Here is a 27,817-nt window from a genome sequence, read left to right as displayed (position 1 = left end):
TCCCCGTCCACTGTTCTGCTGTTTAGCACTTGTGCATATTTCAGAGTTGGGTTAATATAATTTTAGAGTTAAAAGCAAAATACACAATTTTTTAGCTCAACTAATTTTAGCAATAAGGAAACCGATCCCCAGCTGTGATCACACCCTTCTGGGTTTGAGCCACGAACATAACCCAGGCCACTTTTCATTACCTTCTGCTCTGTGGCGGTGGCTTCACCATGTTTCACAGATGCTACCGGTGTGTGTTTTCCCTAATCAAATGATTTGGCCTCAAGGCTGGTACCATTTTCTTTTTTTTTTTAATCTTACCCGAAGATTCTCCTGCAATGTCACATCCAGAGCAGGCATATCAAAATGCTTCTTTAAATACAGATTATTTATGATATCTCTAAGTGTCCATAAGGAGATATCAGCAAGTGACGGTACATGAATGTTCTTTAGCACACTGTTATTTTTTTAAGGTCTCTTCCATTTATTTAACACCTACGGTGCATTTCCTTTAACCTGACCGTAGAACTAAACGGCATTATGTATAACTCAGGTTTTATTTTCCTAGTTGTTTAGATTTCCATACTACTGGCATTTTGAGTGAGATGTGAAATGTGAGCTCTACTACTGTGGTCCTTTGTCTGGCTGTCTGGTCAAAGAAGGAACATGAGCCCATCTGATCGACTGAGTAAGACAGGAAGCAGAAAGAGAAGGAAATAAGAGAGAAAAACAGGCTTTAAAGATTTGGAACTCCCTCGGACAAAGACACGATCTCTATTATAGTTGGTAAAAATCACCAAACAAATGCTGCAGGAGGTAATACGGTGGCATCTTAGCATATAAAATGGAAACAGCTGAGTGCAGTTTCCATGTCAATCTGCCCTAACAGAGAAATGAAGATGACACAAAACATCCGTGAACCTAACTGGGAGAGCGGGAAGCAAGAAAAACAGGAGCAGCTTCATCACTGCAGAATTACATCTTTTTTGGTCTGTCATCAACAGGTGTTGCCATGGTAACTATCCTGTAGTTAAGACGTAGTAGAGGTGAGAAAATCCATACAAAACCACCATAGAGGGAAACATAAGAAAGGTGTGCTGTAGCCAAACTAACCTCAGCCCTGATAGAACGAGCGACTAGAGACTCGCTCCGCCACTCACCAGGTGCTCATGTGGTCGAATCGGAGGCTGCAGGGGAGAGGGGGTCTCAGCCCAGGAGCACGGTCCTTGGAGGAGCCAGAGACTCTTGGGGGGCTGTTGTGGCTCTCAATTTATCTTAGGTGCTAATTTACATCCTCACTCCCACGTGTACAGTTGAGCTTTTTGATGACTTTAGGGGGAAGGTTGCAGCTGTGTAACGTTATGTCTGGAAATTCTAGGAAGTGAATATCTATCAGTGACTGACTTCCTTACTTCACTTCTACCTCTCACAGGCAGTATATTTAGTAACAATTTCTCTGCTTTCTTCCTTCAGATGGAGAAGCTAGGGTTTGCACACGATGAATTAGTGAAATAATTAAAAGCTATTTCTTCCTGTGAACAAGTATAGCCAATATCTGTGGCCCTGGTACCAGGAAATACCCCGGAGCCTGGCTAGGAACCCCATTTCTATGGTCCTTCCTCCATCGCTCACAGCTTATGACAGTATTCCATATATTGAGCACCACGAATGCTGAAATACTTATTATTTCTGAAGTTAAACTCTGCATTTTTATTTTGTAAACTATTGTTGGTGCCCTCTCCAAAAAGGGCACAATCTATCACCTTTATTTATGAAGATTTTTATTGTTGTTGTTCAAATGACCGCTCCACTCAATAAATAACATGGATTAACATCCTTTGGTAATGGGTGTGATTCTTCCAAGTTAGGACAGCTGACAAAAAGTTTTTGAAGAATAAAATCTGACAGGTCTAGCCTGACAGGCAAATCAGTGTGGCACCAAGGAAATTCTGCTAAGGCCAGGCAGGCACCAGAGTGTCGTAGAATACAAGACAGCTGAGGTGTCAGCAGACATGGCCCTGAGACCCGACTCTACATCCTTTGCCCATTTCTGGGACTCAATGTCCCGTTCCCTAAAGAGATGGAAACATTGCCTTCTTCACAGGCTTGATGTGAGGCTCAAAGGAAATAATGCATATGACAGCGTTTTTGTGCATAAGCAGTAAAACACTAGGCAAATAAAAGCTGCTGTTGGAAATACTACTGTCACTTGTTTTTCAGGCTTTCTGCTACACTAATATTACGTGATTCACATTTTTCTTTTTAAGATTTTATTTTTTTTCCTTTTTCTCCCCAAAGCCCCCCAGTACATAGTTGTATATTCTTCATTGTGGGTCCTTCTAGTTGTGGCATGTGGGACGCTGCCTCAGCGTGGTTTGATGAGCAGTGCCATGTCCGCGCCCAGGATTCGAACCAATGAAACACTGGGCCGCCTGCAGCGGAGCGCGTGAACTTAACCACTCGGCCACGGGGCCAGCCCCTACATGATTCACATTTTTGATGGTAAGTAGGCCACGAGATTTTCACATGATGTTTCTAGTAGAAAATTTCTTTCCTCATTATTATTTGGAGGCGTTTATCTGATTTGGACTTCGTTGTCTTCTATTAGTTCCTTTTAACTTTTTGTTTTCAGGCTGGCAGATTTGTACCACTGGGGCGGGTGTGTATGTGTGTATGCAGGTGCGTGTGCAGAAGAGGAAGATGGATAAGAAAAGGAAGAGAGAAAGGAAGGGACAATGAGAGGAACAAATGAGTTAACAAAGAGAAGGGGGAAAGAGTTTCCCTTCCATTCCACACATATGTATCTATCCCTGATGGTGTGTGTTATTTGATTTGCAATCTGTAGCTCACTAGTGGTAAGTTATTGGTGGTCTTGTTTGCTCTTCAGCAGAAGCAATTCTGGGGCCAACACTAATTCCTACAACTGACTCTCATCTCATGCTGCTTCTCCATTCCCATGCCGAAGGACTTTGCTGGTTGTAGCTGAAGATGCATAAATCCTCCTGTTTCTCAAACTAAGTCCATAGATCTCTTTACAGTAAGATACATACTTTGTCTTTTTTTGTTTGCTTGTTTTATTTAAAAAAATAGCTCCCTCTTTAAAATGTTGCCCTTTTGCTTCTGAGCGTTTTGAATTCATGGTCCCCCATTTCATCCTTTCTATTCTGTCCCCCACTTTATCCTTTCCTTTCCATCCAGCTGCTCATCCCATTCAGCTGTTGGCCAAGTCTCATGGGTTCTAATCCTTAAAAGTCTGTCATAGTAAATTTCCAGTTTATTATAACCCTTGCTCATTGAAAAGGTCCACAGAATACAGAAAGATATATTATAAAAAATGAAAGTTCTTTTCACCTTATTGCCCCAATCCCATTTCCTTCGCTATGGGTTGGCACTGCTAGAGCTGAGGGCAAACACTTAAAAAAGGTCTAGAAAGACAAAAATCTAGAAGTATTTTTTTTCTTTGTTACATATATGGTACCCCTACACTAGACATTGTTCAGCAGTTTCATTACATTCATTTACCAGATCTAAGAGAACTTTCCTTGTTAGCACATAAAGAGTTATCTCGTTCCTTTTAACTACAGAGCATTCAGTGGCATGGATATACCATAATATATTTAGACATTTCCATGCCAATGGATATTTAGATTGTTTTTGGCTTTTCCCAGTTAGAAACAATGCTACAAAGATGACTCTCGCACGTACATCTCAGTACATGAGCCAGTATATCGATAGGATAGATTCCCAGACACAGAATGGATGGGTTACAGCACATGTGCATTTTCCATTGCATTCTGTCTCTCCTTACTGACCTAAAGCCAAAGCTGTATTAACACAGCTGTAAAAGACAATACACTTCTCAGTTCTGTTGGGTTTCACCACCAAACAGATTCATTTCTTTGCATGCCTTTGGGATTCTTGAGTATCCTTGTCTGCTGATGGTATTTCTTCCTGGCTTTCCAGCACTGCTGTGGATTTGTGGCTTTCTTCTTCTTCTTTTGTTTTTTCTTTTTCAATTTGGTGAGTGAAGAATAAAGTAACACCCCATATACTTGGTGAGCCATCGAGACTCATCAGACCTCTTGCCTGGACAAGGCCAATAGGGGCCTAACTACTCTTGCCTCCTTTGTATTCATCCTCCAGAGCTGTTGGAGTAACTTTCTAAAACACAAATATAATCACTCCATTCCCCTACTTAAACACCCTAATGCTTGGTGGGTGTTAAGGGTTGAATTTTCTCCCCTGAAAAATACATGTTGAAGTCCTAGCCTCCCGTCCCTCAGAATGTGACCTCGTGTGGGAAATAGGGTCTTTACAGAGGCAATCAATTTAAGATGAGGTCGTGAGGATGGGCTCTAGCCCAGTATGAATGGCGTCCTTATACAAAGGGGAAATTTGGACACAGAGGCAAACATGCATGGAGGGAAAACGATGTGAAGAAACGGAGGGAGAATGCCATGTGAAGATGGATGCCGAGACTGGAATCATGTCGCCACAAGCCAAGGAACTTCTAGAAGCTGGCAGAGGCAAGGAAGGAGCCTTCCCTTACAGGTTTCAGACAGGGCATGGCCCTCAGGATGGCTTGATCTGGAATTCTGACCTGCAGAACTGTGGGACAATACATTTCTTGTTGTTCCAGGCCACCAAGCTTGTGGTACTTGGTTACAGCAGCCCCAAGAAACCAACACAGCAGGTAAAGCCAACCTCTTAGGCAGTTCACAGAGTACCTTTCACACAGTGGCTGCCCTCAGCATCTCCTCACTGCCTTTCCCACACTCACCCTACTGCCTTTCCTGCTCACATCCAAAGGCTTTAGGATTTTTCCTATGGCCATGCTTTTGAACATGCTGGCCCCCCTATCTAAATTCCTTTCTCCTATTCCCCAAACATTACTAATGTGTCTTAGCCAATCTCCAGGGTCACCTCCTTTATGAGCTGTTTGTGACATCCCCTTCCCCACCAGTCTCCCCAGGCACAACTGACTGACCTCATGAGTCCCCTCGGTGCTGCACCTAGAGTATTTTGACATTATTTTGCACTTATTTGTTTACACACATCCATCCCCCTCTTCTATGCTGTGCACTCCTTGAGGGTAGAGCCATTCGATGTATCCAGCAAAGTTCCCGCACATAGAATATCCAAAATGGGATTTTTCTGGGTGAACAGTGCACACACAGTGTCATGAAAATATAAAAACTGTTCACAATTTCTCGTAGACGCTATTCTGTTAAATGGCTCTCATGCAAAGAGGTGGAGTAGAGTAGGTCAGGGCTGACGATAAATGGTTAACGCACACAACTGACAATGGCCGAGGAGTACTTTTCCACATACTGAATTTGCGGCTATTTTCAGCTTGTTATTATTTTTGATGAGATTCATTCTTCTAATCAGTTACACTGAGAAATTTCAGACTTTTCCATCAGATACTGTGAACTCCAACAGCTCCAACCGTCAACGATAAGTGTCTAGTATCCACTTCAACCCTGATGTCCACTGCCTCCTTCCTTTATTAGAAAGCTTCCTCACAGACAGAAGCAGATCCATGGTTCCTCGGGCTGGAGGAGGGTGGGAGATGGAGAAACTGTGGGGGAGGGTGGCAGCTAAGGGGTGAGGGACTTCTTTTCAGAGTAATGAGAATGTTCTAAAATTGCGGTGCTGGATGCAAAATTCTGAATATACTGAAAGTCACTGAACTGGACATTGAAATGAGTGAATTGTATGGTATGTGAATTATAACTCAATAAAGCTGTTTAAAAAAAATGTATGGTTCATTTAATCTAATCCAGTCCACAAAAATTTCTGTTAAAACAGGTCAACTTTTTAGCAGCCAAACATCCACACAGATAAAATAAAACAAACCTTCTGTACTAATAAAAAAGAAAATAAACAAACACAAAACCACAGCCTGAATGTTTACAGCATCCTAAGGAAAACTTGACAGACACTGGGACTTCTCACGTCAGGCCCATTGACTCTGACCGTCCTATTGCGCAGTTATAGCAGCATAACTAGGCCTCAGAACTTTCCTTTCGTCTTAAAGTATCTAATTCTCTCTTCTTTTTCCTGTGTCATTAGAGATACACTTAGTTCAATAAACATGAGAGCTAGGAGGGAACTAAGACAAAATGATAAATGATGGCCAAGAAGCCAACTCTTAAAATCTACTGAGTTTTAGATAGTGGAGGGGATAGCAGTTATGGAAAATCCAGTGACCTCAGCGCTCAGTGAAGACAGTAGCATTTGTCAGGGTGTCGGGCAAAGGACACCACATCTTTAACACTTGCCAAGCTGTTCACTGTCTTCTGACTAAATGAGGGAATGAATGGCTAAAAGCAGACACCATGGTGTTCATTCACATACTCTGGTATCTACCACGTATCATGCAAATGCTTGTCTTATCTCCCCAGTGACGTTTCAAACCCCTTGAAGACAGGGCATGTAGCTAATGGGTTTTCTCTCCTCCCACCGCTCCATACCCAAAGCATCAGCAAAATTCAGCGAACAATTGCTTTACGTGGCGCAGGATACACCCATCTCAGAGTCTCACCCTACTAATGAGACTTTTTTCCTTTGCAGTAACATTGTTTTGGAGCAAACATGATTTAATGCATGGAATAACAAAATCTATGCAATAAACCATTTCATTATTGATTGTTACCATGCGTTGAAGCCCCATTTCTAAGGGCTTTATTTTGGAGAAATGTATACTATAATCACTTAAGCAACAGAAGAAGCCTTCAAAATCAATAGGTTCTTGGCTCATGAATGTATTCGAGCGTGACTCAGTGAGCAGGATTCCACTGGGTCCACCCAGATTGATACTTACTACAAACTTCAGTTTTGAAAACTATCTTAGAAACAAAGCTTTTTTAGAGGTAGTTTTTAATGTAACCACAAACAAGATCTTTAACACGGAAAGGGAGGGAATAATTTCTCTCCGCAACATGTCCTTACGTAGGTCACACACTTCAAAAATTACTACTTCGGGGGCTGGCCCTGTGGCCAAGTGGTTAATTTCACGTGCTTCGCTGCAAGCGGCCCAGTGTTTCATTGGTTCAAATCCCGGGCGCGGACATGGCACTGCTCATCAAACCATGCTGAGGCAGCGTGCTACATGCCACAACTAGAAGGACCCACAATGAAGAATATACAACTATGTACTGGGGGCCTTTGGGGAAGAAAAAGGAAATAAATAAAATCTTTTAAAAAAAACTTACTACTTCGCTATTGAAATCTGATGATCAGTCACGGAGTTCAATATATACTTGGAACGCCTATAGTTAAATGTGATTAGCCAAGATAAATTATGGAGAGAATCATGCAAATATATGAAAAAACATTCTCAGAATTCAATGCGCTAGGATGCAATAAAGAAAAAAAAAATACCTCTTACATTCACAAAGAAATACTCAAGTGTGCCACTTAGGTAAGGAGGGAGCTCCCTAGTTCCTGTGGGAGGGACTGCCCAGCCCTCTGTAGCCTGACCCGCCAGCTGGACCTCCTTTCCAACACAAACTCACCCTCCCCTGCCTGTGCCTTTGCTGGTATCATTCAAGCTTCGAATGTTCTACCCCCTTCTCCATGATCACTTAGCTCTAAGTCCTGATGGTCCTTCTTTGTAAGGCTTATTCTTTTCCTTCTGTCTTTAGAGTCTGCCCAGTTCCACTGACATCAAATATTACCTTACTTGTCCTATTTTGGGGGTGAATCCTTTTTTCCCCGCACTGTTCAAGCAGATAACACTTCTGGCTCATTCCCTCTCTTCCTTTCCGTTGAAGGGGAAGTGGAGTGACTTACCTAAGGAGTGATTCCCTCTGGGAATGTGAGTTTTCCTCTGATCCTCTATGCCATCACTTGAGTTCATCCTTTGGGCCCACAGAGAGGGCTGTTCCGGGCAGTATGGCTTGTGCTCAATTCTGGGGTTCCAAATAAGCACAACAAATAAATCCTGCCCTCCAACCTGGCCTTTACAAGTAACAAAGGTGATATTTGAGACTTTCCTACCAATTATTTTATCCTATCTCTTAATTTTGTTCAGAACTTGGGAGGGCCAGAGGGGTGTCATTATCGTGGTTTTCACCAAAGACTCCAGCATCATTCATATACGTAAGGATACAAATATTGATTAGATGGCTTTAAAAATTGATGTGAGATTGTGTCCTATCTCCCCGTCTGAACACAATTTTGAGTCATGTCTCATAAGTCTTTGCCACCTAGTGCTTCACCACAATGCCCAACCTATAGTAAACACAAACTCAAATAAGTTCAGTCAGGAGCACCTCATCTAACTAAGGATATGTAGAGAGGATTAAAAACAAAACAAATCTTAGGACTACAATAAGTGTGATTCCAGTTAATGGTTATGAGCTTATTAACACATTTTTGGTGTCACTTATCAGCAGTGTTAGCATAAAGTTAATACAGGCAAAGTGAGTATAAAATTAATATATGCTACCCACTGTGATTCTGCAGAGTAAATTTAACTGCACACTGAGCAAGAAGAGAGAATAAAAGATAAAGCACATTCTGACAGATTTTCTCCATCAAAACACACAAGATCTCATTTCAACAAAATCCTGTCATTAAATTTACAGCACCTCTAAGAGTGAATTTTATGTGATATATATTCAAATCTAATTTCCAAAGCAGTGATGGCAATCCATCATAAACCAAGTTTTCCTTTACCTACATGTTAAACCTTCATATTATTTGCTACATTATCCTTTGCTCATTCTTACATAAAAAGCCTCATACATACATAAAAAGCTATTCATGTGCAATGTTGCTGAGAAATAATGATTTACTTGACTATGTGCATGTTTTTGAATGTTCCCCCATGAAAAAACACAAGTAAATTAAATACACAAAGGATTACAATTATGTCAAAATAAATACAATGTTTTAAAAAACTTTAGAGGTCAATTAGTGGATAAACTACTAATTTTTCTTCAATTTTATTTTCAGCATACTATCTTTTTTTATTTAAACTTGCATTTATTGAAGGCTAACTGGATGTCAGTACTAATGAATATATGGTGCTAACAAGCAGTACATAACAACACAATAATAATGCTAGTAATGATTGCTTATAGAAAGCCCTTTCTAATTTTCAAAGATGTGTTGGACATTTTTCCTTTGACTCTCATAGTCTCCTGCTAAAATGACAGAGCAAACACACCCACTTTACAAATGGGGAAACTGAGGCTCAGAAAGATTTAGTGATATTGCTAAGGACAGGCAGGGCCGGCCCTCCAGTCCAGATTGCTGACTCCCAGTACTTAATCATTCACTTGGAGATTCAATAAATAGTTACCGAGCACCTACTATGTAAAAAACCCCATGTTGGGGCTGGGGATAGACACAGTCCCTACTCTCCTGGTCTCTCCCTCTGGTAATCTTATTTGACATAGGACCAGTCATCAACAGGCATGTTCAATGTACTATTTTTATTTTACATATGGATAAAAACAAAAATAAGTTTGCAAATATTTTTTCCATAAAAGCAAAACTAGGGAAGACTGCTTTAAAATTAATACAACTCAATTATTTACTTTAGAAATTAAGACCATGTTATACGACCACCTGAATACATAGACCAAATATTAACAGACATAAAGAGAAAAATCAATGGTAATAAAATCATAGTAAAGGACTTTCAACATCCCACTTATATCAATGGATAGATCATCCAGAAAGAAAATCAACAAGGAAACATTGGTCTTAAATGAAACATTAGTCCAGATGGACTTGATAGATACATACAGAATATTCCATCTAAAAACAGCAGAATACATGATCTTTTCAAGCACACATGGAACATTCACCAGGAGGGATCACACCTTAGGCCATAAACAAGTCTCAATAAATTTAAGAGGACTGAAATCACATCAAGCACCTTTTCTGACCACAATATGAAACTAGAAATTAATTACAAGAAGAAAACTGGAAAAAACACAAACACATGGAGGCTAAACAACATGCCACTAAACAACCAAAGGATCAATGAAGATATCAAAAAGAAATCAAAAAGCACCTGGAGACAGACGAAAATGGAAACATAACATTCCAAAACCTATGGGATACAGCAAAAGCAGTTTAAGAGGGAAGTTTAAAGCAACACAGGCCTACCTCAACAAAGAAGAAAAATCCCAAATAAACAATCCAACATTACACCTAAAGGAACTAGAAAAACAAGAACAAAGACTGGAGTTAATAGAAGGAAGGAAATAATAAAGATCAGAGTGGAAATAAATGAAATAGAGACTAAAAAACAATAGAAAAGATCAATGAAACTAAGAGCTGGTTCTTTGAAAAGATAAACAAAATTGATAAACTTTTAGCTAGATGCATCAAGAAAGAAAGAGAGAGGGCCTAAATACATCAAATCAGAAACAAAAGAGGAGAAATTACAATGGACACCACAGAGATACAAAGGATCATGAGATTACTATGAACAATTATACGGCAATGAAATGGACAGCCTAGAAGAAATGGATAAATTCCTGGAAACATACAACTTTCCAAGACTAAAACAGGAAGAAATGGAAAGCTGAACAGACCAATTAGTAGTAATGAAACTGAATCATAATCAAAAAACTTCAAACAAACAAAAGTCTAGGACCAGACAGCTTCACAGGTGAATTTTACTAAACATTTCAAGAAGAGTTAACACCAACCTTTGTTAAACTATTCCAAAAAATTGAAGAGGAAGGAATGCTTCCAAACTCATTTTATAAGGCCAGCACCACCCTGATACCAAAACCAGACAAAGACATCCCCACACACAAAAACACACAGGTCAATATCACTGATGAACATAGATGCAAAAATCCTCAACAAAATATTAGCAAACCAAATTCAACAATACATTAAAAAGATCATACACTATGATCAAGTGGGATTTATCCCAGGGATGTAACGATGGTTCAGTATCTGCAAATCAATCAATGTCATACACCACATTAACAAAATGAAGGATAAAAATCATATGATCATCTCAATACATGCAGAAAATGCATTTGACAAAATTCAACATTTGTTTAGGGATGAAAACTCTCAACAAAGTGGGTAAAGAGGGAACATATCTCAGCATAACAAAGGCCATATATGACAAACCCACAGCTAACATCATACTCAGTGGTGAATAGCTAAAAGTGTTTCCTCTAAGATCAGGAACAAGACAAGGATGCCCACTCTTGCCACTTTTATTCAACATAGTATTGAAATTCCTAGTTACAGCAGTCAGACAAGAAAAAGAAATAAAAAGCAACCTAATCAGAAAGGAAGAACTAAAACTGTCAGTATTTGCAGATGACACGATACTATATATAGAAAACCATAAACACTCCACTGAAAAAAATATTAGAACTAATAAATTCCATAAAGTTGCAAAAGATACAAAAAGATATAAAATCAATATACAGAAATCTGTTCTCAGAAAGAGAAATCAAGAAAACAATCTCATTTATAATTGCATCAAAAACAGTTAAGATACCTAGGAATAAATTTAACCAAGGAGGTGAAATACCTGTACTCTGAAAACTATATGACGTTGATAAAAGAAACTGAAGGTGACACAAATAAATGGAAAGATACACAATGCTCATGGATTGGAAGAATTAATATTGTTAAAATGTCCACACTACCCAAAGCAATCTACAGATTCAGTGCAATCCTTATCAAAACACCCCTGGCGTTTTTCACAGAACTAGAACAAATAATCCTAAAATTTGTATGGACCCACCAAAAACCCTGAATAGCCAAAGCAATCTGGAGAAAGCAGAACAAAGCTGGAGGTATAATGGACCCTGATTTCAAAATAGACTAAAACACTACAGTAATCAAAACTGCATGGCATTGGCACAAAAACAGTCACATAGATCAAAGGAACTGAAATAAAGGCCAGAAATAAACCCATGCTTACATGGTCAATTGATCTATGACAAAGGAGGCAAGAATATACAGTGGGGAAAAGACAGTTTTGTCAATAAATAGTGTTGGGAAAACTAGACAGCTACATGCAAAAGAATGAAACTGGACCACTTTCTTACACTCTACACAAAAAAAAAAAACCTCAAAATGGATTAAATACTTAAATGTAAGACCTGAAACCATAAAACTCCTAGAAGAAAACACAGGCAGTCAGCTCTTTGACATCGGTCTTAGCAATATCTTTTTGGATCTGTCTCCTCAGGTAAAGGCAACAAAAGCCAAAATAAACAAATGGGACTACACCAAACTAAAAACCTTTTGCACAGCAAAGGAAACCAGCAACAAAACAAAAAGGCAACCTACTTAATGGGAGAAGATATTTGCAAATGATACATCTGATAAGCGGTTAAATCCAAAATATATGAAGAACTCACACAACTCAGCAGCAAAAACACTCTGATTAAAAAATGGACAGGGGACCTGAACAGACATTTTTCCAAAGAAGACACACAAATGGCCAACAGACACATGAAAAGATGCTCCACATCACTAATCATCAGGGAAATGCAAATCAAAACCACAGTGAGATATCACTTTATACTCGTCAGAATGGCTATCATCAAAAAGACAAGAAATAACAAGTGTTGGCAAAGATGTGGAGAAAAGGGAACCCCCCACATGCACTGTTGGTGGGAATGCAAATTGGTGCAACTGCTATGGAAAACAGTATGGAGATTCCTCAAAAAATTAAAAATGTATATAAATGTTGAATCATTATGTTGTACATCTGAAACTAATATAATATTGTATGTCAACTACACTTCAATAGAAAAAAACAAACGTTTCATTTTTACTACTCAGTGCTCAAATTAGAATGACAGTGTTTCAATTAAAATTGAGACTCCAAATTAAAAATATCCTTTGGCATTTTTCAATGACACGTTTAATCTTCTATCAGAAGAATGAGAATTTAATCACATAAATTAGCCTACCTCATTCATGTACCAAATTTATCTAATGATACAGATTTAAACATTCACAGGAACAGGCATGAGAATGTCGGGGGAGACGACCTTTTTTTGAAATTCAGTTTGAGTTTTAGGCATCTAAAAATCACAGAGATCTGAGGTCCCAGGACCACTCTGCAGGTCTCATGCTACAATTTTAATATGAGATTGCCCCTTCATAGATGCAGTTGTCAAAAAAGTCATACTCTATGTGAGAAAGAAGATCCATGAAATGAAAAGGAATGGTACCCACACTGCTTTTTATCTATCTATGCCCATAAATTAATTTGTGAGTAGTAAATACATTTGGATTTAAGGCAGGTTTTCTTCCAGGTAGGAAAACAGACAGACAGACAGACAGGCAAACACGATGTGGAGAAACCCAATGAGGCAATGAAAGAAAAAAAGTCACGGCAGGCATCCATCAGCCAGTGAGCTGACCCCACAATTGCAGCCTCACTTGCTGGCTGATGGGCTGGCAGAACACAGCAGAACCTGTGCTCATTACAAACCAAATGCAAACTCACCACCTCACACCTCCAGGAGTTGTCAGTCTTCCAGAATTAAACAAGTAGAGAAGAGTGCCAACGTGCATTTCAGCGGTCCATCTCCTTCCAGCACTCTTTCTTTCTCTGCAGGATTGTAACTTCGTGCTACACTTTTCTTGAGATAAAGTCTAAATATTTTTTAAAAACCTCTTAATAAATGCAGCATCATTTCCTAGGCAGTGTATTTTTCTGTGTCAATCTGAAAGCTGTCTCTGATACTGTTTGAAGGCTGGGGTGGATAACTGTGAAGCCACCTTTATCACACACCCAAGTTTAGCATCATCCCCAGTGCCTGAAGGCTTGCTCCCTGCTGTAAAATGAGCAGAGTCCCTGTTAGATGTGATCAGAGGAAACAGGAAAACGAGAACACAGAGAAGTCCTGATTTATATAAATCACTGTCAGGTACCCTTTAAAAACCATGGAAGCTTTTTAAACCATCAGGTCCCAGATGGCCACATAACTTACTATAGAATGATACACCTATTTATGCATTTCTGTATTTGTGTTGGATTAATTAAAAATCTAAATCTTCTGTTTAACCTCCCCACCTTCTTCAGTTTATCGAACATACACAAGGTTTTGGCAACCCAGGGGGAAAAAACAACAGCATCAGAAGAGGTCTAATTTACAGAAGAGTTTTATTCCAAAAGTTCATCTTCAAGCCTATCATTAGGAACACTGAATGCACTTTCTCATTAGAAGTGAGTAAATGAAGTTTATTCATTCTTAAGACAAATAGGTCATAACAATTTTCACCAAGTTAAACAACTTTGTGGGAACCAAAGAAACCAATGAACATTAAAATCCTACTTACTGTATTCTGAAGTTTCCTTTGATCTTTAATTTTATAGAAACATTTACAAAGTTGCCATTCATGAAGAAACACTGTTAGGTACCACTTTCAGTTATGATGTCAGATCTGCATTTCCATGTTTCAAAACAACCTGCATATGCCATTTTTAAAAATTATAAAATATTATATATTTTTATATCCTTAGACACTTCCCCATTGTTGAGTCAAGTAGTTTCCAAATTTTCATTTTTTAAAAAATGTGCTGTGATGAATATTTGCACGATTACTTTTTGCACATTTTTCTCAATAACACGAAGTCATGATCTTATATGATAGAAAGGATAGCATCAAAGAAGAGCTATTTATTTATCAACATTGAGATTACTCTTCCTTCACTCGGCTAACTGGAGCACCTCTGAGTGACAAGGACGACATCAGAAAACTGAACAGAGATGACAGAATTAACGAGTGTGATGTCTCCAATATGGTGGTGGTGATTATTATTGTTATAACATCAACAACCACTACCACCACAATTTCCTAAGCATCTGCCAACTGCCGGGTGCTCTGCAAACCTTATTCCTACCCTTTACAACTTTTATAAAGTAAAGATTATTATTCCCATTTTAAAAATAAAGAGGGGTTCAGGGACTCACCAAAAGCTACACAATTTCCATTACAGTCAGACTTCCAACAGAAAGCTCTAGCTCTTTGTTCTGCCCCAAACTGCCTACTTCTTAGGAAAAGATCACTGGATGGGACTATTGACCTGCTAAAACCTACTCACTAAAGACTTGAAAGTGATTTTTATGTGACACCTTGTAGTGAGACTTTACATGCCACCCTCCAGCTTAGGTGTGAGGTCTGTTGGGGGCACCACCACCACCACCAAGCGGACGCAACAGTGAAAGAGTAACAGTGGCAGCTGAAGCCACCTCTGTTGCAAGAGGCTACCTGGACAATGGGGCCCTGACACAATCTTTCAATGTCCTTAACCACGTACTTTTTTCCTCTAAGTATTTCAGTTATTTTGAAGCCTGAGGGGTGGGTGGCATTTTTCTCTAAATCAGAATGTAAAGTCATCCTTAATTTGACAGTAATTGAGCTACATCATTCCTTTTCATGTCTGATCAAAATATAGCTTTGAGAGTCTACAGATAATTAAAATTTCAGGAAGCATTTGGAGAAGCTTATTAATGTATTACATAATCATTCACCAAAGAAAAATATTAATCTTCAAGATCACTGTTGAGCACGGGGAACTATTATTATTCTTGGGATTATTTCGTGTGAACAAGCCCGAATCCTTATGTTACACAAAGGCTAATGTCTTTGCTCAGAGGATTAGAATTAATTTATGACCTCTGCTTTTGACTTAAATACTATAAACATCTCTGTTGTTCTTGAAAACAAAGGCTGCTCCTGCATAATTTTTCAGATAGAGAAACTGAAACTCAAGGACTAAGAAAAAATATTTACTGGATAAAACAAATGCCAAGATCAAAAATGCTAAGCCACTGGGTGGATATTTATTATCCCCACTAATCCTTTCCCATTTCAAAGTTTATTTATTTTCATTATGCTCTTCCATGCTCTTCATCAGTTATTATAGCATAATTTTAAGTTCACAAAAGAGAACTTAGACTTAATAATATCATGAGCTTTAAAATGATATTCAAGCAATACTGATGAGGATGGAAATGCATCTGTTATCTGAACACGTTCTTTGGATGAATCAGAAAAAATGGTAATGTTAGCGTTTTAACTCCCTATGCCCTGGTCAGTTAGGTCCTACCTAAAGATCAGAGATTTCATTTTAAAACATCAATGACGAATAGTTTTAAAGTGACAACTCAATAAATCAAACAGTCATGCTCTCTTACGTGTATTCAAATAATGAAAATACAAATTTTACAATGGTCTGCCTTTTTAGCACTCCTAAATTCTTACTTGCGAGGCAGTCTCTACAGTTGAGAAATGGACCCATCTCTCCATGGCTTACTTGATGCAGACACACCAATAGTTACCGCTCACTGAGTATACTTGACGGCAACTTCTAAGGGACTGTAAAAGGAATTTCTGGTCTAACTGCAGATGGGGCCTGAGAACACAAGAATGATAAGAGCATTGGTGACTTCGAAGCCTAGATGGCTGTCCTCAAGGTGTTGATGTATTTTGGATGGTCAGTGGACTGGCCTTGGTGACAGATCAGGCACAGGAGGAATATAAAGGAGAGAAGCACTTTGGGCATATGGTGGTCCCAGTAACTGTGATAGGAAACTCAGGAGGAGGAACTGACTGGGGTGGGAAATAAACACAGGAAGAATTTAGTTCAGTAAATGTTGATTTTAAGGTGGATGCGGGGCATAAAGGTAAAGAAATCTGGTGAGTGGCTAAATTTAGGAATCAAGATCTCAGGAGAAAGGTTGAAAGGAGTGAGCAAGATCAGGATATGGGAACATTTTCTGTACAAGGCCAGAGAGTTAACACGTTAGGCTTTGTGGGCCATGTGATCTATCACAACTACTCAATTCTGCCATTGTTAGCACAATAGCAGCCATAAACAATAGCTAAAGAATGAGTGTGTGCATATTCCAATAAAACTTTATTTATAAAAACAGGTGCCAGAATGCATTCGACCTACAGGTCATAGTTTGTCAACCCCTGAAGCAGATGACAAATGCAGCCCTGGGAATGGACAAGGTCATCCAGAAAGAACATGTGCAAGGCAAATTAGTATGACACGAAGATTGAAAACACGTAGTTCTGAATTTCTCTGGAGTTCAGTAAGGATATAAACTCTACATAAGGCTTGCAATCAGACAGATGCTTCACAAACCCTGGCTCTGGTTCTCACTAACTGTGTGTGAAGTTGGGCAAATTACTTAACCTCTGAGCCTCAGATCCCAGGACTGCAAAATGAGGATAATGATGCTAACAGCTAACGCTAGGCAGGGGGCCAAAGAATATATTAATATTTATACCAATCCTCAGAATTAGGTACTATTATCGCCTCCTTCTATAAATGAGGATACTGACCCACAGAGGGGCTAAAACGCACGCCTGTGTGACACAGCTGGTAAGTGGTGGGAGAGGTCTGATTGCAGACCAGGCAGAAAGCCCTGGACCCCTCACTCTTAATCACACTCACACCTCAAAAGGTTATGCTGAGGGTTAGATGAGAGACAGTGAAGCCTTTTATCATTGCACCTGGTGTGTAGAAAGAACCCAGTAAGTGGTGGCCATTATCATCATAACCCTGAGTGAGGCTGAGGGGCTAAGGACACAAAGATGACTAGGACAAGGCCAATCTCATCCAAGACACTTACTTTTGCTCTATTTCTAACACCAGCTTTAAAACGGTCCCCAAATCAACTCCACTGTTAATTCTCATGCTGCTTTTCCCTTGAAGAGGGGGTGTGAGGAAAGGAAACAGTATCAGCTTTCTTTATCTTTTTGTTGTTTGCTTTTACCAAGTGTTCTAGTAAAGTTTGGTGTATTCTTCTTAGTGTGCATACATAGAAACTTCCAGAAGGACCAGCTTTTTTTTTTTTTTGCTGCTGGTGTTCCAATCTACTGTAAGAATCTACAGGTCCCTATTTTGGGTCCACGTAGAAAATATTATAATAAGCATTCAGTCTTGACAGAAACTAGGATTAGCATTCAGAAAAAAAATGCTTCCGCGAAAGATAGTTCTGTCCAACCAACTCCTATTTATCCACTAAGGTCCAGCTCAAATCTTTCCTCCTTTCCAGAATTCCCTGATCCCATTTCTCTTGGCAAATTTTTGATATCTCTCTTAGGGCAGTGACCACTGTTAACAGTTTATTTTGTCCCTTCTGCTGGATGAGGAATTCCTAGACTGATGGAACTAGAGTTATTTTTACCTTTTTTCTTGATATGTGGAACAATGGTTAACACAGGGATTTACATATATGACAGTAGGAAGTACAGGAAAAGCCATTAACTCAAAAAGAAAAAGGAATTTAGGTCATAAGTAAACAATAATGAACTTTCATATTCTATTTACTAGTGATACCATTTTTCCAAACATTTTTAAAAAGTTGAATAATCACATGAAACATACCCAATTATAATTTAAATTTATTTAACTAACCAGTGTTGCTGAAATGGAGTTAAAGTCAGTGTTTCACTTTTCCAAAAGAATATGAACCCTGGGATGAATTATCCTTACCTATGAAATGGCGGAAGTATTTAGATCTTAAAGAGAAGCCAAGGAGGGTACAGCAAGAGGAAATACAACGATTAGCGCTTAAAAACACGTCTGCTTATTTCTGTAATTATTCTATATAACTATATATAACTTTATAACTATTTTTTTAATAACGGTCAACATCTTAAATATATACTTCACTGTAAAAGGACTAAATAAATGCCGTTTCTGTTTAAACAAAACTCGGCAAAAAACTTCAAATATGCCTTGGGTGCTATGTTAATGCCAGGGATTAAAGACCAGTATTTATAGCACAAAAAAAAAAGCATAGCCCCTACTTGGAAGGGGTAAATCAGGGGTTCTCTATCTGGGGCCCTATAGATAGATATCAAAAGGTCCTTGGCCAACTTTGGGAGGGTGTGTGAACTACCCGCAATTATATGCAAAGCTTTCTGTGCACGGGTCTTCTTCAGAGCAGCTGTCTAGAATCCCATTAAATGCCCGGAGTCCATTATCTCCTCAGACCTAAATCACCGTCTGTAAACAGGCCTCTCCAAAACACAGTTATCTTACTCAAAAAGTCTAAGTATTCCAACCTCCTACTTTTGAAAAGAATAGAGGACTAGATTATTAGTCCAAATTAAGCAAGTAAATATTTGTGGTTCTATTGCAGACCACTAGCATGAGAGCCAAACACCAAATTTTGTCTATTAGTTAGAAGCCAAGCCTCTTTCCCATATTTCCCAGAGAAACTTACCCTTAACTTCAAATTTTTAAACAGTTCAGTGTTTTCAGGGGTCTGAGACATCTTTTTATCCAAAGCGCCAATAAAAGACCAAAATCAACATCCTAACAGATGAGCACTTCTGAAAGGCTTAACTATTAATTAGTATACCTTATCTTTAATCTACAGAGTTAACTCTAATTAATAGACCAAAGAACACAGTGGTGCAAGAATGTGTTTCTTCCAGGTTGTTTTTTAAGGTAAATCACAGCAAGTTGAGGGCTAAATTAAAGTAAGAATTGAGAATTCCCACTATTCCACTCATAGGCTATCATCCATCTCTTATCAACAAAAGATGTTTTAGTTGAGAGAGAAAACTATTCTTTCTAGAACAAAATAAATTTCTCTGAAGGATTAGATTTTGGGAGACTTTATAGCACTTACAAAAGGCTTTTGGGATAATCCCCCTGCTAATTTAATTTTCTGCCTTTTCTCCACTAATAGTCAGGACCAATTTGGAATACCTTTTCCAAATTATTGAAAATCAGTGAACACGAGTGTCATTAATGCTTTCAGGCCACTAATGTACAAGAGGTCCCTCCTTCAAACTGTACAAGATGGTCGAAAACGAGTCGACCTTCCTAAATTAGGAAGTAAGTAAGAAAGGCCCGGAAATTCAAAAGCTGTCTTCTGTTTACAGGAACTTGCTCAATAAACATTATCTCTGACGATCACAGAACCAGCATTTCCTTGCGTTCACCTGACATGAGGACCCATAAAATTGTATCCCGGCTCTACAGCAGCTTCTCAGCTCCCTGAAGGAATAGTTGGATTCACACACGTTCCAATTTCTATCTGTTCTGCATAAAAGAAGTAGACTCGTAGAAAAGACTGGATTCATTATCATGTAAAATACAGCCATTAGCAGCAAATGTAGTAACTGTATTCCCAGACATAACAAGATCAGCCTCTTAGGCTTCTGGGCTGGAGTTGGGGGATAAGAGGTGGTTTCCAAAAGAAGAAAACCTTCCTTCTGAAAGGGTCATTCAGAGGGGTAAATTAAACAACAGGACCAAAAAAAGGAAGCCACAGCAGGCCATTCCTCCAGGCGCCATCAAAGCAGAACATTCTATCCAAATGCCCCTAGGTGCTCACACCAGCGTACAGGTAATTCCTAAACGCGCTTCTGGTCCTCTCTCAGAATCTCTCATAAGCTACCTTGTGGTTGGAAAACATGACTCACTTGCCTCAAGCGTCTATCGTGTTAACACACAGTAGATGTGTTATCATCATGCCAATTAGATGCCACCACTAGGAAATAACCATGGGTTAAGGACAGAAGTGCAGAAATTCCAAAGCAAGGGGAGGAGAAACTAAAACCCTAGTCTAGGTAGTGATGATGAAATGGCCTCAAAGATGGGCAAGAGGGGGAAATCTAGAGAAGAAGGCCGGCGAATGGAAGGAACACAGCATGAGTGCTCACTACATGCCAGGCACAGCTCTGGGCACTGAGAACACAAGGTGAACAAACGGATGAGGCCTCAGCTTGCTCCCCTGTGGGTGAAGACGGACAAAAGACTAATTCACACTAGAGGATCAGACAGGGAGAGTGAATTAAAAAGGCAAAGAGGAAAGAAGCGACGGAGGGCCTTGAGGGGCTCCTGAGCCAGCGCTCTTGGCGGATGTCCTTTTTGAGGACGTAACACTTAAGTTGAGATCTGAAGGACAAGAAGGAACCCTATAAGACAAAGAAATTTGAAATCGGTCAACAATGATTCAATCCCGTCACTCGCAACAACTCAACTATCAACGCCTCTGTTCTCTAGAAAAGCACGCACACTCATCTTGATAGTCACCAGTGCAGCTCTGAGTTGCTATCTGTAGCTAATCCCACACTCTTGTATCCTCTGGAGGCAAACTTGTCTCCGGTTACAGTAAACAGGAGAGCTTTCTTTATCGGGGGTCAAGAACACACTAAACCAAAAACTAAACTTCACTTGTCCTCTGCAAATGTAACCTGTTTGGCTTCACAAGTGCCTAACAATACCTTTAACTGAATATACGTATTTTATAAACTATATATATTCAAATGTGGAAACATCAATGTTAAGCATTAATGTGTGACAGCATGCCTTTGTGCTGTGGGGCATTTGCTGGGCAACGGCAAAGGATGGTGCTCAAGGGATGGCGAGCCCTAGTTTGCCATTCTGCAGTTTCTACATTTTCTGGTTGTGCCATTGGGAAATAGCATTCATTTTCACGGAATTCTCAACCTTTTGGTCCTTCCCTTATATGAAGTATTAAGAAAAGTTTTTATTTATTTTATTTTTCCTCCCTGTTTTCTGATTCTTCATAGTTAAAACCACCAGAGAGAGGCCATCAGGATAACTAGCCTGATGCCTACAGAGACGTGTGGGACACACACAGAGAAGGGCGGGTCCCAGCACAACCAAGCAACATATCAAAAGTACTAGAAGCTATGGAGGGGGCCAGCCTGGTGGCATAGTGGTTAAGTTCACATGCTCCACTTCAGTGGCCTGGGGTTCACAGGTTAAGATCCCAGGTGTGGATCTAGCACCATGCTGTGGCAGCATCCCACATAAAAATAGAGGAAGATTCACACAGATGTTAGCTCAGCCACAATCTTTCTCAAGCAAAAAGGGGAAGATTGGCAAAAGATGCTAGCTCAGGGTCAATCTTCCTCACAAAAAAAAAAAAGAAGCACTAGAAGCTATGGTTGATCCCAGAAGTCCAGTGTTCAAAATCATCATGTTAACATTCTGGATGTAGGGCTGTCTGGCTGTGACACCTGTCACTCCTTGATGACCAGGGTTGATTTGGTGAGCTAAGGGGGCCTCTAAAGGAACCAAACACAGGGTCAGGGAGAATGGCTTTCTGAATCAGCTTCCCAGAGGAGTGCATAATTAATTAATTTAAAAAGATAGAGCCAATGGGCAGTATTAAAGAAGATAAAGCTGATAATATTGGATGAATGTTAAAAAGACTTTGGAGGACTTAGCTAAAGCCGTTTAGGAAATGCAACAAATAACCTTGACATAATGGTTAGATTCCAACAGCCAACCCCTCTTCTCCTGACAAGACCTCTAGGGGACCTTCCACGCCAGGAAACTGGAGGTTTCTGAAACCTCAGCTTCCATCATCCAAAAAAGCAGCTCTTAGAATCTTCCCATTTCTGCCAAGTAAGACATCCATTCATAAACTGAATAGCAACGTTCTTGGAGCTTAATGGGAAAAGCTCTAAAACAGTGACATGCCACTAGGTTGACTCAAGGCCGAAGGCCGCAAGGCAAAGGAAGACAAATGTGACCAGCAGGGCGTGAATGGTGTATATCCTTTCCCTTCTAGTTCTTGGAACGCTTCTCCAAAGGGGCTCTCATTGATGCTGTCAGGAGAGAGGAAACAGCTGAGATCCAAAGGGACAGTATCTTAGAGACTTCTCTCAACCCTCTGGGGAGGGACTGGGGCCCCCTGGGAGCCACGGGCCTGGCTGGAGCACCCAGCTGCTCAGTCTCCAAACTCAGTGTGTCCCCAAGGGCTCCGGAGTTTCTAAAGAAACTGTGGCTGCTGGAGGCTGAGCTCATCACCTGAGATCTTTTCTTTTCACAGAAAATCATGGACCTTTCAAACGGAAAGAAACTTTATTCTTCAGGAAGAAATAACCCTCACTTCATCCATCCCTTTTTTCTCTTTCTCTTTCATTTCCTCTTTCCCTTTTTTTTTTCTTCCTAAATGTCAACTAGTTATTTTTAAAAAGAAGAGTCCTGGTATAGTGAAGACTATGGAAGTCAAGGGAATGCCTACCAATTTCACACACTCTCACACCTTTATATAAATGAGCAAATCAAACAATGATATAAACGAAAACAGGCCAGGGGAAGTTCTGGAATTCACCCTGGGTCACACACTCACCGGGGGTAAAGAACAAAACCAGTGTCTAGGCCGTCTGACTCCCCGACCAGTGCCACCACGCGAAGATGAGACAGCTAACAGAAACTGATATGTAAAATTCCAGATGGTGACATTTAGCCATTAGATGCATTTTTTTTAATCACTCGAAAAATCACTTAAGATTAGGGAAAAAAATGCGGCACAGATTTTCTGTAAGTTACAAAAATTCTAATAGTAATTTTCATAGGTTAAAAATGTAAGAAAATAGAAAATACACACACATATATCAACAAAAAGTGACAACGTCTAGAATTACACATGACTTCTACAGCCTAGCTCTCCAGAGAGCTATTATATATGCTTTAACATACCACCAAGTGCACAAAAGTGTTCTAAGGTGAAGGAAATAGCCCAGAGTGAACACTTGTATTAACAGCCCATTGGGTAGAAAAGCCCACCCTTTGGGGCCCCTCCACTATGAGGCAAAATTACAGGGTTTGGATCAACAGGGCTAGCACTGCTTTTGACAGCAAGTGGACACATTTGGGGTCAACAAGGGATGGCTGCTGAAGCGTTGATTGTACCAGCCTGATGTTCCAACTTTAGTTACACCTCTTTTAGGTCCCTTTGAAAAGTGGCGTACAAAACAGAGGAAGGAAACAACCAGATGCTCACATCTTCCCTTTACACTTACAGGCATGGCCAACGCACTCTTCCAGGCTTATGAGGTTACCCTTCCAGCGTCGGGATTGATTTTTGAGTCTCACAAAAGCTCTTCATATTGTGCCCGCACCACAGATTTACACGGCTGTAACTCCTGTCAGACATCATCTCGGCTTTATGAATAAATAAAACTATGCCCCAGGGAAACATTGATTTAAGAGGAAAAATCAATACCCATCCAGCATGTGACATACTTGGGCTTTAAGGCTACTCATCCCCAAAGTACAATGTAATACTAAGTGAAAAACCATACTTTTTGATCCTAATAAAAGGTAAATGAGGGCACGTGAAATGGGAAGGGAAATGCTTGCCTTCCGTGGTCCTCGTATATCAGGATTCGCCTTCTCCTTTCAAAAGTGGTTAGCCGATACTTCAAAAAAAGGAAAGAGGAAAGGAAATAGAAAAAAAGAGATGGATGAACCAATGGTGGCAACATCTTGATAATTTGTGAATACAGATTGTGAGCATATGAGAACTCCCTGTATAATGAATTCTCTCATGTGCGAGAAAGCTTTCATAACAAAAATTTAAAAGTATGTATGTTTGCTTGGAGAGAACTCCATAAGGCTAATTAACAACCAAGATGCTGACCATGGTTCTCTCTGGGTGATGGCCTCATTGGGAAGCTTTTTTTCTTGCTTGGAAGCATTACATTTTCTAACTTTCTATAGCGAATATGTATATTGCTTTTATAACTCAGAAAACTCACACACAATAAATGCAGAAAAGGATAGCAAAAAAAAAAGATAAAGCTTAATTAGACTGATTGCAATGCATTTTCTTGACTGTTGGCCTAGAGACAGCTAAGATTTACATCTTAACATATTTATTTTCAGCTCTTTCTCACTGCTCTTAAACATTTTTCAGAGCACAGCAGGTTGCTATTAAAACTGCCTGATTTAAAAAATAAAGCTAACAGCTTACGCTGAAATTAACCTCATCTTCGTGAGCCAAAGACCAAACACGAGACAAAAGCTGGCTAAGCTCATCATTTGCCCAGTCCCACAATCACCGTACACCCAGTCTGTTTGCATAGCGGAGACAGTCACTGAAAGTTCTGACAGGCTGGTGGTAACCTTTGGTTACAAAGCCCCTCCAGAAAGCCAACACTCTTGCTTTCTTGCTCAGAATTGGTTGGAATTAAAACTGAATCCCATTATTTTCCTCTAGCTGCTCATAGATTGTGTTAGTGGCTGCTTTTCAAGAAGCACACTCATTTGTTGATTTCGATGAGGGCTCACGGCTCACCAGACAGACACTGATGCCGTCCGTAATCGCTGCTTGTCTTTCTGATAAGTAGAAAGAACAACTCTGGAAATTTGGGGTAAGTTAAATTTTGAATCTTAAATTAACAGACCATAAACTCAACCTCTATGACCACTGAAGTTGGCGAGGATATTGGCTGAACCTACTTCCAAGGTGGAAATGATACACAACTACAAGTTCCAAAAGTATGCAGCCACCGTGTTAGTACTGATGGGAGCAGAAGAGGTAAAGGGGCCAGAAATGGGCTTTGGTGGCTCTTTAATGCATCAATACTAAAAGCAAAGTAGAAGGCAAAACATCATTTGTGGAGAAAAATGCTTCTATTTAGTCAGAGAAAAGCACAGCTTCAGATTACCCTTCACAAATACTATCTTATTCTTTATTACAGTTTCAGAGATACACTCATTTAAAGAAATTAGAGCACCTGCTGTGTGTTACTTTGTGTAAGGCATTCATTAGATGTTGTAGATACAAAAATAAGATCCAAATCTTAGCCTCAAGCTTTGTTTCTATAAGAGGGTCAGGTATGTAAGTGGATAATTAAATACAGTGTGATCAGAGATACAACTGAAGAATTGTGGCAGCCCAGCTATATGTGGGGGAATCAGGGAGGGCTTCTCAGAAGAGATGGAAATTGAGGTGGATCTTGAAGGACATACTGGAATTTATCAAGACAAAAGGGGCAAGGGCATTCTGGGAAGTGAGAACAGCGGGTGCAAGGGCGTGTGTGCCTGAAAGGGCACAAGTTGCTGGAACACCCTGAGGAAGTCAGTCGTAATGAAGCACAGACTGCAAAGTGGAGGAAGCCAGGCAGTGCGCTGGAGGGGCGCACAGAACTGATCATGGAGGCCCACACCATGGTATTTGGATCTATTCTCAAGGTTACAAGGCCCACAGAAGTCACTGAGCAGGCAGTCATGTTATAAATTAGACAGCAAGGCAGCTAGAATGGGGACAGTCTGTTGGAAGAGAGCTATATTAGTTCACCCCAGAAACAGACTGGTGCAGGGCTGATGAGGGCCAGAACTAAAACAGTGACAGTGGGAGGCAGAGGAGAGGACGAGCAGAAAGATATCTACAGTGAACATCTGTGACAGCGGGCAGTTAATACGTGACCTCATCAGTGTTAATCACTGTTCTTGGAACTTTCATACACTATCTTAAACCCACAATCCGGTGTGCACTGAACGCAGAGGGTGAAGCAACGTGAGGACGTAGATTTCTGGCATGAGTTACGGGGTCGACAGTGACGCCTTTAATTGAAATACTGATTCCAGGAGAAGGAATTGGCTGTAAGGAGAGGACAAGTGAGGGAGGTGGGGAAGACAGCTTCATTGTACACATATTAATTTTGAGAGCTGCTTGGGATATACAAATGAGGACAACCAAAACATTGGGGTCAGGAATTTGGCAGAGAGCAAACTGGAAATCTGGGGCTAAAGTTGAAAAAAAAAAAGGTGGGGGGGCTATAAAAATATCCTCATAGTAAAATTTAAGGAATCAGCTACACACAAAAAAGCAGTACACAATACAATGCTTTCCGGAAACTTATGAGGACTGTGATTCCACTCCTAAGACATCTGAGATCTATTCTGAAATATACAGATTCTTGAGTTAAATCTTAATTTCCCCTCACTGGAAAATGCTCTACATTTCAGGCCCACAAATAAAATACGTAAGGTGAGCAGCTCTAGTGGAAATGGAAGTGCATTAGAGAAAAACAAGATTTAACCCCTGAATTGAGATTCTTGTCAAATGTTGAGAGACCAGAGGAAGGCAATTTTGGAGAGAGGATCATCAAAGCTCTCAATGCACTGATTCTTTAGACTAAGTTAACTAACAAAAGGCAGGCTGTTTTCCAGGATCTGCAGTTATATTTAGAAAGACCTCAGAGGGGAACCCAAATGACCCCGAAATTACTCTCTGCTTTTCTAGGAAGAAAGTGTTACTCTGGCAAGAGAAAGAATTTCTCAACGAGTTGAAGGAAAGATTTCATTAAAAGACAGTGGCCTATTTCACAAGATTCCTTCTGTGAGGAGATTGGGAACACACAGGCCAGATGTACCCCTTCCTTTCCAGCCTGTAGAGGAAGTGGATAATGATGTATGATAGATAGGGGTCAGCCAGGTCACAGTGCTGGAGGTCTGTAAATCTTTTAAATGGATGGACTTCAAAATTCAGGATTCATTATAAAAATTGATAACCATGCAGTCAACCAATTGCTAAAATCAGACACGGAATGTCTTTGTGTTAACCTGTCATTCATTTAGGTTGCATGAATTTTGGATCTGGTTCCATTCAAAGATGACCCAAGGTCCTTAAGGAATTTTGATACAACTTTATTCTCAGCACTAAATGAGATTACTAATACCACTAATAATATTAACAGTAAAAAGCAGCCTCACGTATTTTTGTTGTTGGTGGTAGAGGTAGTGAGCAGTGTATGGAACCGGAAACTCATGAGGGTATCCAATTATTATCTCCATCTCAAAGATGAGGAAAGAGATTGAGAGAGGTAGGCATTTTGCCCAATCTCACACAGGTATTACAAGACAGAGCCAGGGTTGTGCCCATCACTGACCAAAGGGAAACACCATGTTGCAGGAAGCATGACCATTGGTGTCAGTCTCTCTGGCAGAAGACCCACGGTTCTAAATTCTAAATTCAAAATTGGACTAGCTAGTACCCTAGAGATTTTTCAGTTTCAAACCTTTGTGTCTGTAGTCCTACAATTCAGGGTCCCCGAATAAACT

The 27,817-nt window shown here is 39.9% G+C and overlaps 1 protein-coding gene across 6 annotated transcripts in view; it reads right to left on the bottom strand.

Moving 5' to 3' along the window:
- Positions 1 to 27,817, bottom strand: part of PAG1 (phosphoprotein membrane anchor with glycosphingolipid microdomains 1) — a 129,737-nt gene that overhangs the window by 58,664 nt on the left and 43,256 nt on the right. The gene's annotated exons all lie outside the window — the stretch shown is intronic.

The sequence above is a fragment of the Equus caballus genome, chromosome 9, assembly GCF_041296265.1.
Source record: "Equus caballus isolate H_3958 breed thoroughbred chromosome 9, TB-T2T, whole genome shotgun sequence".
In the NCBI taxonomy this organism is placed as follows: Eukaryota; Metazoa; Chordata; class Mammalia; order Perissodactyla; family Equidae; genus Equus; species Equus caballus.
Note: the sequence above shows the minus strand (reverse complement) of the source record. Positions and strands in the feature narration are given on the sequence as shown.